The sequence below is a fragment of the Sus scrofa genome, chromosome 4 (assembly GCF_000003025.6).
Source record: "Sus scrofa isolate TJ Tabasco breed Duroc chromosome 4, Sscrofa11.1, whole genome shotgun sequence".
NCBI classification, from domain to species: Eukaryota; Metazoa; Chordata; class Mammalia; order Artiodactyla; family Suidae; genus Sus; species Sus scrofa.
In genome coordinates, this window is record NC_010446.5 from 36,400,230 (window position 1) to 36,413,011 (window position 12,782).

Sequence of the window (12,782 nt, forward strand, 5' to 3'; positions counted from 1 at the left end):
TTAGAGACGACTTACCTAAATAATACATCAATTGGGTGCGTTTTTAGAGACGACTTACCTAAATGTCAGCAATTATTAATTGATGCCTACAGCTGTAGGTAAAACTGTCCTTGCCTTTGAAGCCTTCTTTTAGCTGAGAGGTGAAAGACTTCTTTAGAAAAGGACGTGAAAAGTGCAAAATGCTCCTGGACTCAGATCGACGAAACCTTTTTCGGTTCTCTTTCTCTTCTTCCCCTGCCGCAGTTTTGATACTTCGCCTAGTTCAAAGTGGACTCACCTAGTCTTTGAGTCAAAGCGGGCCTAGCCGCCCTGCGGGCCGCCCGCCTCCAGGGGGCGCGCCGGCTGCGGCGGAGCACAGCCGCTCTGGCCCAGCAGGGCGCCCCTCTCGTCTCAGTGGCCGACCCCTCCCCTCCGCCCGCCGCTGCCGTCGCCGCCGCCGCTGCCGCCTCCGCAGTCGCCGCGGGGAAGGTGTCGCTGTCGCTGGTGCTTGGCAACTCCAAGGTACCTGGGCCGTGGCGAAAGCCACTGACATCTCCCCTGCCGTTTGGCCGAGGGCCCTGAGGGGCGAGGGCGCCCTCGGGGAGCCAGGCCGGTCGTGGCGCGACGGGTGGCTTTCTCGCGGGGCTGTGCTGATCCCGAGGGCTGGGAAGGGCCTGCGAGGGTTCTGGGGGCTTGTGGGTAAAGGCTCCGCTGTCAGCCGCGGCTGGCGGGCGTGCGTGCTCGCGGGGCATCGGGAGGTCAGGGGTGCGAGCAGAAGACTCGGGCGGCTGTCACGGCGTCGGGCCCAAAAAGGTGCGTTGTCTCCGCGTTGGCACGGACAGTACGTGGCCGATGACGAGGAACCTGCAGTCTAGTCATACACAGAAGCTGCTGAGATGCAAGTGACCTGTCCCTTTGTCACAAGGCCCTGGGTGCCTGGGTTCAAAGATAGCATTGCTTCTTATTAACAGGTTGTCTTCCAGTAGGGCTCTGCCTCGAGAAAAATATTTATTTAAAATAAATACATATGTATTTTAAAAATAAATGCAAATGTATTTATTTTAGTGTTCAGACTTGGCTACAGAATGTAAGGAGATGAAAAGTACACCATTAAATAGTAACACTTCTCACTCTTTAAAAAATGACAGTGGTACCAAGGGGCTTCTCGCTTAAAGAGTTGTCATATGACTGGTTGTAGGAATTGTAATAGCTCTCTTCTTCAGTGCTTACTGTATGTCATTGTGCTGAGTGCCTTAAAATCTAATATCCTGGTATAATCCTTAGCAACACTAGGAAGTACCGCCATTTCCATTTTACAGAGAGGGAAACTGAGACACAGAGCATCTGACTTGTCCGTGGTCGGACAACTAGAAAAAGGTGAACGGGGGTTTGAACCTCATCTCCCTTACTCCACTGTTCCTGCTTGTTATCTGTCCAAACGTGTTCCATAAGAGTTATATTGGTTTATTAATTTGACTTGTAGCTTGAATTCATTTCTCTTGGCTTAATTTTCATGGCTAAACACAAGAGTCCTATACCAACTCCTTTATAGTTTAAAAAATGAGTGTAATGAGAAAAATGGGAGTGCCATTTTGGCTCAACGGGTTGAGAACCTGACAGAGTCCATGAAAATGTGGGTTTGATCCCTAGCCTCGCTTAGTGGCTTAAGGATCTGAGGTTGCACGAGCTTCAGTGTAGGTCGCAGGTGAGGCAGGGGTGTGGCTCGGATCCCGCGTTGCTGTAGCTGTGGTGTAGGCTGGCAGCTCAGATTCAACCCCTAGCCTGGGAACTTCCATATGCTGCAGGTGTGGCCCTAAAAAGAAGAATGTTTGCTCATTAAGGATAATAGTGATAATGAAGTTAAGCATGGACTGGCCCTCACCATTCTGATACAGTTTGATTCAGAGGTGGGTTTATCTGGTTATTAATGTGCTTCATTACTTTTCCTTATTTGCATTTTGACACAATTTTAATGAGTTCACTTTGTCTTTGCAATGTTATGACAGTAGTGCTGAAGGGAAACAAATTTTTCAATGACAGTTACTATTTTTGAGGATGTAGGAAAAGCATTGGAAAGACTGAGGAGGAGTTAAGAGGTTTTTGACCTGTAATTTAGAGCAAGTTGTGTTCCTTGCTATGTGGAAGAGAAAGAATTTCCAGTTTCTATCAGTGTTAGAAGGGAAGTGGTATTTCCCATTGTGGAAAGAAGTTAGGTACTATAGTGTCCTGAGTCAGCCTTATGGGGATTTAAGAGCTTGTGTATTTTGCATTCCTGTAGCAAATATGTGTTGAGTGCTTCCAGGGCCAAGCCCTGTTCTAAGCACTGGGGATGCAAGAGGAACAAAACAGAATTTTCCTTTCCTGAGATAACATTCCCCTGGAGGAAAGTGAGAATGGGGACAATACACAAAATAGATTTTAAAAATCAAAATATATCTAGTCAGATGGCAGCCGTTGCTAACAAGAAAAATAAAGCATGAAGGGGGATAGGGAGTGCAGGAGAAGGAGCAGAAGCAGTTTTAGAATAAGGAACAGCTTCGTGGAGAAGGCTCTTGAGCAAAACTTGAAGGAGGCGGGGACAGCCGTGCAGCTGTGTAGGGGTCAAGGGCACAAGCCCAGACATTATCAGGCTTGTCAGAGGACCACCAACGAAGCCGGTGGGTTTGAGCACAGTAAGGGAGGGTGGGTCGGGTCCGAGAGCTAACTGGGCCTGTTAAAGACTGGCTTTTTCTCTGAGTGTGGAGGAAAGTGGTTGGAAGGCTTTGAGCAGAGGAGAGGATCTGACTTAAACTGTGTAAAGGATCACTCTGGCAGCTGTGTTCAGAGTGGACCATGGGAACAAGGATGGAAGCAGGGAGCCCAGGTAGGAAGTTGGGTCGGTAAAGCAGATGAGCCATGATGAGGTTTAGGCCAGGTGGTAGCAATAGAGTAGTGAGAAGCAGTCGTGTTATAGGTATGGCTCATAGGATTTGCTGATGGATTGGATGTAGAGGGTGAGAGTGAAAGAGCAGATTGACTACAAGGCTTGTAGTCTGAGCTCTTGGAAGGATGGAGTTGCCCTTTGCTGACACGGGGAAGACTTGAAGATGGAGAGAGATGGGAAGGTGGGTAGAGCGGGAATCAGAAGTTCAGTCTTAGACATGCCAGGTTTGAGATGCCTGTTGAAGTGGGTTATATGAAGTTGGAGTTCAGTGGAAAAGTCCTGACTCGAAATAGAAATTTGGGAGTCATTAGCAAATAGATAGTATTTAAAGCCATGGGATCACATGAGATTTGGTCTAAACAAGTGAGAATTGAGTTCTGGGACTTACCATGTTCCGAGGTTGGAGAGTTTAAGACCTGCAAAGGAGACTGAGGGAGAAGAGCCTTTGCAGGTAGGAGTGTGCAGTGCTGGAAGTCAGGCGCAGAGAGTGTTTCCAGAAGGAGAAGGTGATCAACTGTCTCCTCCTGCTCATTTGACAAGTCAAGTGAGATGAGGTCTGTGAGGTGACCATTGGACTTAGCAATGTGAAGGTCGTTGCTAAGAGCACTTTAAGAAGAATGGGAGAGAAAATCTGATTGGTGTGGTTTAAAGAGAGACTAGGGGGAGAGGGATTGGAGTCTGCGAGTGTGGACAACTCTTTAGAGGAGAGTAAATCATCTCCACAGTAAATGATTTTATTTCCAGCTTCACCTATTTAGCAACTGGACTTAGATTATTTTGTCAGTGACTGTTGGAAATAAAATAACTAAACTACTACCAATGATAATAACGTATCGCTAACCTCCAAAACCAATATGTAGTGAAGCTTGTCCTTGTGACATAATGTATTTCAGGGCTTATAAAAGCGCTTGGGTGGAGGGTGTTCCTTTGTCACTTATCTTTGTTCTTACCTTAGGTTAAAATTAACTTAGAGGTGTACACACTGCCCTTAAAAGCAAATTCATGTGCAAAGGAATTAAAAGCCAGGATTTCTTTTGAAGTATGCTATCTTTTTATCTGAAGACATGAGCTTAGGTTCTTATTTCTGCTCTCAGTAAGTTAATGCCCAAATACAAAATAATCTACAAGGTAAACAGTACAGACCAGATTTACACTATCCTAACTGTGGGTATAAACCCTTGTCCTGTACGTTTACCTTGCAAGTATAGCCATCTGTTGTGTCGCAAAGATTTAAAGTGATTAAATAAAATATTTTGAAATTTAGGGTTATAGCTACTGATTTTTTTTAATCCATTAATTTTATATGGAAGGTGACAGGTTCTTCAGTCTACAGATTGAAATCTTTTTTTATTTTGGTGGAAGTACTTTCTTGTACTTGTTGTTTTGTTCTTTTTTTCCCCTCTGGGAATTATTCATGGGTTGGCTCTGCTCTCTAGTTGTGATAATCATTTCACACATCTTTTTAAGCTATTTTCTTTTGCAAAGTTTCTTAGGTTAGGCCTTTCCATCACTGATTTGATTTTCTGTAATATTTGTTCTCTTCCTTACTGCTTACAATTTTTATTTTAAATGTTTAAATGTTTTTAATCTAATTTTTAGTCTTTTTTTAAAAAATTCCAATCTTGTTACTGTACTTTTTTTTTCTGTGTCTTGAGTTAATTTTTTTGTATATTCCCAATCCACTTTTTTTGCATTTTTTTCTATTTCTTCTTGTAAATAGTCTTCAGTGGCATGCTTTTCTCTGTGTAGAGCTAATGAACCTCTTCTCTTATGGTGTAGAGTTTTTCACTAACTTTGTGTTGACTTTTTTGTATTATTCATCCTTTTAGAAATGGAAGACTTTTTGAGATCGTCACTAGACTATTGCAGCTGTCGTACCAAATTTGTTCAGTACCATTCTACTAAAGACTTTTTCTTACAGGCATTCTGTAAAGGGTTGTATTGTGTTGTTTGAAAAAGATTTACCTATTTAAAATTATTTTTGGTATTCTTGGAACTTGAGTTTGTGGTTATATCTTTGTAACAAAGTCCTTTTTTGCCAAATCAATATAGAGACAGAATGATTAACTTGAGCTGTATATATAAAAATAAAATCAGTAACAAAATAATAGCTAATTTACAAATTAAATAGATGCTTGTTTCTCTTTCCCTTCAGCTTCATTGAAATATTATTGACAGAGTTCCCATGGCGGCTCAGTAGTAGCGAATTCGACTAGTATCCATGAGGAAGCAGGTTCGATCCCCGACCTCACTCAGTGGGTTAAGGATCCGGCATTGCTGTGAGTTGTGGTGTAGGTTGCAGACATGGCTCAGATCCCTGATTACTCTGGCTGTGGTGTAGGCCAGCAGCTACAGCTTGGATTTGACCCCTAGCCTGGTAACTTCCATATGCCACAAGTGTGGCCCTAAAAAGCAAAAAAAAAAAAAACAAAAACAAAAATGAAAAGAAATATTATTGACAAAAATTGTAGTATATAGTTTATGCAGCATTTTTAAGAGATGTACAACATGATTTAATATTCTTACATATTGTAAAATGATTATCCCACTCAAGTTAATACCTCCATCACCTCACATAGTTAGCTTTGTGTGTGTGTTTGAGTATAATGAGAACACTTAAGATCTGCTCAGCAAATTTCAAGGATACTATAGAGTACTATTAACTGTGGTCACCACACTGGACATTAGCTATTCAGAACTTACTCATCTTATAACCAAAAGTTTGTACCCTTTGACCAACATCTTTCTGTTTTCCCCACCCCTTAGTCCCCAGCAACCACTGTTCTTTGGCCTGGTTCTATGAGTTTGACTTTTTAATATAATTTTAAAATTTATTTATTTATTTATTTATTTATTTTCTCTCTCTCTCTCTCTTTTTTTTTTTTTTTTTTTTTTTTTTTTTGTCTTTTTAGGGCTGCACCTGTGGCATATGGAGGTTCCCAGGCTAGGGGTCCAATTGGAGCTGTAGCGGCTGACCTACTCCACAGCTCATGGCAGTGCCAAATCCTTAACCCACTGAGTGAGGCCAGGGATTGAACCTGCAATCTCATGGTTCCTAGTTGGATTTGTTTCCACTGTGCCACCACAGGAACTCTGAGTTTGACTTTTTTAGATTCCACATGTAAGTGAGATTATTCAGTTTTGTCTTTCTGTGTCTGGTTTATTTCACTTAGCATGATGTCTTCCGGATTCATTCATGTAGTTGCAAATGACAGGATTTCCTTCTTTATTATGGCTGGGTTATATTCCATTGTGTACACATACCACACTTTCTTTATCATTCATCTGTCAGTGGACACCTAGGTTATTTCAATATCATGGCTGTTGTGAATCATGCTGCCAGTGAATGAATGTGCAGGTATCTCCTCAAGATGATAATTTCATTTCCTTTGGATATGTACCCAGAGGATTCAAGAAAGAAAAACTTGTCCTTTTTTTTTTTTTTTTTTTTTTTTTTAAGTGCTGTTCAGTTTTTCTACACCTCTTTGTTCACTGGAGTTGTTAGCATTTCCTCCAAGGCAATGTTTAGAAACTGTAAATAATTTAACTTCTGACCTGTCAGCAATTAGTAGAGAAACAAAGCAATTCTACGCTTAAAGTATGTTCAATAAGCAGGAGACATACATCCATCTGATAAAAAATAGACAATTTGTTTGCCCCCAGCTCCCGCCGGTCATATGGCCATAAACACACATATGCCAAAGAAATGCTAATATTTTTGTGTATTCAATAAGCCATCCAATAAGTGACACTTTTGACAAGTTTCTGAATACAGTCTATTAAAAGTTATGTGCACATTTTTCCTTAGAGATGGCACAAGCTCAGTCAGAAACAGATGCAAGAATGCCCACATTAGGTTTTTATGAGATTAGATATTCTGCTGCATTTTACTTTTTAAGCTAAGTGTATTAAAACTAGCCAAATAACCTATATTTTCTCTTAACACATTATGGTGTCTTTTTTTTCCTTTAGCCTAAGTTAAATTTTTAAAAAAACATCCTGTGTGTGACATCATCAGAACAGGTTATCTAGGCATTCTAACTTTGGCGGCATTTTTAGTTCTTTTGTTTTTGTTTTTTGTCTTTTTTTAGGGCCGCACCCAAGGCATATGAAGGTTCCTGGGCTAGGGGTCGAATCAGAGCTGTAGCCTCTGGCCTACACCACAGCTCACGGAAATGTTGGATCCTTAACCCACTGAGTGAGGACAGGGATGGAACCTACGTCCTCAGTGATGCTAGTCAGATTCATTTCTGCTGAGCCATGACCGAAACTTCCTTATTTAGTTCTAATAGCAGTTTTTTCCAAGAGCCAAATGTCACTTCTTTCATTTAATTCTCTTTCTGGCCCTTGCCCATTTGGAACTGTGTTTTGCCTGTTAGTTGTTGTCTTAAAAACAAAACAAAAAACTGGTATTGTCTGTAAGAGTTTTCCCACAGTGAACTTATTTTTGTCTCATTGATTCAGAGTATCCATTGAACATGTTCAGATTATCTCCTTGGTGAGTTCCTATAATTTACCTAGCTTTCAGTTTGCTTCCAATGTCCTGTGTTATTTGTTCCACTTAAACCTGGGATTTCTTAGACCTTAATTCAGCTCCTTCTTGAAGAGAGATATAATTAGACCCCACCCTTCCTTTGACTTTTGTCTTTTTCTGAAACATGTAACACAGGCAGTATTTTTTTCCCTTCTTAGAAAGCAGTGGGGAGTTCCCTCTGTGGTGTGTCGGAAATGAACCTGACTGGTATTCATGAGGATGTAAGTTCGATCCCTAGCCTTGCTCAGTGGGTTGGGGATCTGGCACTGTCATGAACTGCAGTGTAAGTCGCATACGCGACTCAGATCCTGAGTTGCTGTGGCTGTGGTGGAGGCCGGCAGCTGTAGCTCTAATTCGACCCCTAGCCTGGGAACTTCCATATGCTGAGAGTGCTGCACTAAAAAGCGAAAAAAAAAAAAAAAAAAAAGAAGAAGAAAAGAAAAAGCAGTGGCAGAAGCATACAGTGGTAGGAATCAAGTGGTAATGACTACTTTAGATTCTGTGTCATTAAAGATTTGGCTCCAAGTAACAGAAAACCTAATTTAAACTGTCAGTAAGAAAGGGACTTAATTGATGCCTGTGTTTGGAAAGTCCAGAGTTCATATGAGCTTCACGTGAGGTTTAATCAAGGCTAGGCTCTGTTTCTCTGTCTTCCTTACCCTGTGTGCTTCCCTTCTTTCATTCTCTCTCTCTCTCCTTCCCCCACCCCTCTGTCTCTCTTTTTCTCTGTCCCTTCTAATATTTATCAAAATGAATGACTGAAGCAATTTTAGATGTCATGTTTACACCTTATTTTCAGAAAAAGAATATTTCACTTTAGCGTTCCAAATAAAGGGTCTTATTGGACTGAAATATGTCTACCTTTAAATAGACCACTACAGCTAGAGTAATGTACTATGTTACATGGCTTAAAATAATCAGAGCCGATCCCTTTAAAATGTACAGATAGGCAAGAGTAATAGTGATGGGTACTGGTGGGACAGAAGATCCGAATGGGGAGTTCCTGTTGTGGCTCAGTAAGTTAAGGACCTGATGTCTCTCTGAGGATGAGGGTTTGATCCTCGGCCTCACTCAGTGGGTTAAGGATCCAGTGTTGCCGTGGCTGTGGCATAGGCCTCTGGTGCAGCTCCGATTTGACCCCTGGCTGGGGAACTTCCATGTGCCGTAGGTGGGGCTGTAAAAAGAAAAAGTAGGAATGGTAGGAAACTAGTTGTGTCCATTACAGTGGCACTGAACCTTCAAGGGAATGAAAAACACATCGTTGGTTTTGGGTCAAAATAGTACATTAGGTTCATGTTTTTAGCATTTGGCAATAACTGATAAAATATAAAAAGTGAAAAGCCAAAAAGAAGTAGTCAGAACAGTAAATTAAATATCTGTCTAGAATAGAAGCACAAAATGGTGAGAGGAGCTGTAGCTGTTCTGGAAGTGGGCAGCCAAGAATTTGATTCCTGCTGGGTAATGAGGATTAAAAGTACTGCACACAAGACCAAAGACTGGAGTAAGCTTATGGCTTAAAGTCGAGGCATTGAGTAGAGATGAAGCATAAAAGGAGGCCAAATAAAACTGCTCAGGAAAAAAAGCTGGACCTTAAAAGCAAGGTGAGAGGGCACAGTCTCGCAGCCAGAAACTGAACCAAACTTTGGCTTAGTGACTCGATGTATAATAGCCCTGCTGTCGCCAAGAGACAAGAACCTTTTATACCTTATATAAGACCTTGTATCTTTTATAAAACCTGGTTTTGAACTTCATTGTCAGGTGGCCAGTCAGTTGCAGTTGTGTGGGGGAGTAATCATGGGGGAGGAGGAATGGAGAACAAAAACAAGCAAATAAATTCTCCCAAAATAAGCTAGTGGCAAAACTTCCAAAGTAAATGAAAAAGACCCAGTGCTAAGGACATTCCATTCAACAATATCAACATTGCAACACAAATTCACCCTTGATGTAAGAAATTTTAGGAAACCATCCAACAGAGATTTTCCTCTCTTTTTTTTAAAAATTGAAGTGTAGTTGTATACAGTATTAGTTTCAGGTATACAGCATAGTGATTCAGTATTTTTGCAGATTATACTCCTTTATAGGTTATTACAGGTAATGGCTATGATTCCCTCTACTATACAGTATATCCTTGTTGTTCCAGCAAAGACTTTTAATTATCATTATGCTCAAATAGAGAAAGGACTTGGATTCATGAAAAAAAAATCACAGTAAATTATGAAACAAAAGCAATAAGAGCAGATGGATATGAAGATAAAATTAGAACTCTTAGAAATGAAAAGTACAGTTGTTTTTTTTTTTTAATGTATGGTAAACATTTAGGCTCAGTCCAGCCAGAGGAGATAAGTAGATTAGAAGATAGTGCTCAGAACTGTACCTAGAAGTAGCACAGAATAGTTTGATGTTTTTTGTTTGTTTTTAAGAAAATAAATTGAGTTTCCAACAAACATGATTGAGAGGTAATGTTTGAAGTGATAATAAGAATTCTCCAGGGAGTTCCGCAGTGGTGCAGTGGTTAACGAATCCAACTAGGAACCATGAGGTTGCAGGTTTGGTCCCTGCCCTTGCTCAGTGGGTTAACGATCTGGTGTTGCCATGAGCTGTGGTGTAGGTCGCAGATGTGGCTCGGATCCCACGTTGCTGTGGCTCTGGTGTAGGCTGCCAGCTATAGCTCTGATTAGACCCCTAACCTGGGAACCTCCCATATGCTGCAGGAGCGGCCCAAGAAATGGCAAAAAGACAAAAAAAAAAAAAGGAATTCTCCAGAATTCAAGAAAGAGATGGTCCTTAGATTAAAATACACTCTGAGTCCCAAGCAGAATAAATCGGTCCTCCTAAATAGATTCCAGTGACACAGGTAGAACATGAAAGATAAAGTGAAAAATTTTAAACCAAAGAAAAAGAAAGAAACATTCCTTACACAACAGTAGCACTGAAGTGGACAACTCCTAGCACAAATAGATGCCAGGCAGCTGTGGAGTGAAAGCCTCAAAGTGCTGAGGAAAAGTAACTGCCAGCTGCAACCTTGTAATCACATCGTTCAAGAATAAAGTCAAAGTAAAGCCGCATTCAAGTTTCCAAAGACAAAGAGTTTACTACTCACTGTTCCTTACTAAAAGAACTAAAGGATAAACTTAAACTCAAAAAGTGAATCTATAGTGGAGGTGGGTTTTTTTTTTTCCCTCAAAGAGTGGTCTGATTGACAAAATGTTGATAAATTTAGTTAAGCATTCTTTTCAAACTTGGGTTTTTTTTTTTTTTTTAAGGTACAATTAAGTTCTAGACAACAGTTATGAAATAGAATGTTCTACAGTGGTTATAGTGGGCGCAGAATAAAATTTCTGGATAATTTTAGACATTAAGAAAAATTATTAGCATGTTATGTCAAAAATTTTTAAATAACCAGTTAAAGCAAATAAATATGATCAATGGTTTCTAAATCAATGGGAGTAAGGAGAATAGAAAAAAAATGTGATAATGCAAGAGATGGTAGAAAAGAAGCAAAAAAGAAAAAAAACACACACACACACACACAGAATAAGATGGTGGAAATAAGTCCAAACAGGTCAGAAATCACATAAAATGTAAATAGGTTAAATTCACCTATGGGAAAAAAATTCTTCAGAACAGTTAGAAAACCATCTAGTTTCCCACTGTTCATAAAATACACAAAACTATAAAAGAAAACTATATAAAAGGGTTAAAATAGAAAAGTAACCACCCAAATTATAACCATAGAAAGCTACTGTAATAATGTTAAAGTCATTAATGTCAAATATTAAGACAAGAAGTAGTAAGAGGAATAAAGAAGCACACTGATAAACAGTCCTCCAAGAAAATAGAGCAATTGTGACCCGCACGTACCTAAACGTAGTCTCTAAACATAACCCATGTTTGATGGAATTGCAGAATTAATAAATCCATAATCGTGGTGAAAGATTTTAACACTTTGTTTTCAGAAACCAATGTGTCAGATAGCAAAAATTAGAAAGATACAGAACATTTCCACAGCAAAATTAACAATGTTGACAAAGGGTTTTATACAATTGATTAGAATCCTGTCTTCAACTAATGGTTTATTCATTCTTTTCAGATGTACATGGCACGTTAACCAAAAGTGACTTTGTACCAGGTCACAAGGAAAGTCTGTAAATTTTAATAAATTTCTGTCCTGGAGATCGTGTTCTTTTACTATCACAATGCAAATAAATTAGAAATTAACAACAAAAAGCTTTCCCAGTACCACGTTTGGGTATTTAGAATGTATTTCTATATAATTATATAGGTTAGAGAGGACACCACAGAAATTACATAAATTTTTTAAACAACAACATAAAATATTACATATGAAAGCCAATGGGGTCCAGTTAACTTCGATGTCAATTTATGGTCTTAAATACATTTATTTAAAAGGCAAGATTAAAGGTGAGTTAAGGATACAAGTCAACAAGGTAAAAAAAAGTTATATGACTCTTAAAGTAGAAAAAAGGAGTGGAACAACAGAAATCAGCAAAAGAAAAACCAGAACCAGAAGCAGTAAAACAGCAGACCTCATTCCTTAAAAAACTATTTGAGCAAACATCTACTAATAAGGATCAAGGAGAGAAATAACACAGACAACATCAGAAAGAGAAAAAAAGAAACAATACAGATACAATAAAGATTTCTTTTTTCTTTTCTTTTGTCTTTTTGCCTTTTCTAGGGCTGCTCCCACGGCATATGGAGGTTACCAGGCTAGGGGTCCAGTTGGAGCTGTAGCCGCCGGCCTACACCACAGCCACACCAACGCGGGATCCAAGCCGCATCTGCAACCTACACCACAGCTCACAGCAACTCCGGATCCTTTAACCCACTGAGCAAGGGCAGGGACCGAACCTGCAACCTCATGGTTCCTAGTTGGATTCGTTAACCACTGCACCATTACAGGAACTCCAAGATTTATTTTCTAGGCATGAAAGTATATGACGAATAACTTTATGCCAATAAATTTGAAAAGTGATAAACTTAAAATACCAGTGTTTTTTTTTTTTTTTTTTTTTTTTTTAATTTATGGCTTCACCCATGGCATATGAAAGTTCCAGGGCCAGGGATTGAATCTGAGCCCCATCTGTGGCAAGGCCAGTTCCTTAACCCACAGGGAAGGGCCAGAATCAAACCTGCACCTCCACAGAGACCAGAGCAGATGCAGTCAGATTCTTAACCCACTGTACCACAGCAGCAACTTCCCAATGATTATTCTATCAGAGTCTGTGTGTCAGGAATTTGAAGGTGGGTTAGCTGGGTGATTCTAGCACCGTCTTTCACTTAGTCTTTCACTGCAGTCATGTGAGGGCTTGTCTGGTTCTGGAG

General features: G+C 40.1%; 1 protein-coding gene across 3 annotated transcripts in view; it reads left to right on the forward strand.

The window, feature by feature from the left end:
- The window catches only part of ANKRD46 (ankyrin repeat domain 46), a 44,981-nt gene continuing 32,579 nt past the window's right edge, over positions 381 to 12,782 (forward strand). Inside the window, exon 1 of one of the 3 annotated variants that reach the window (XM_013996571.2) lies at positions 381 to 501. The gene's annotated coding sequence lies outside the window, so the exon portion shown is untranslated. Of the gene's footprint in view, positions 502 to 671; positions 793 to 12,782 lie in introns of those variants that run through there. The other 2 variants (NM_001243356.1, XM_005662942.3) reach the window with 2 other exon arrangements.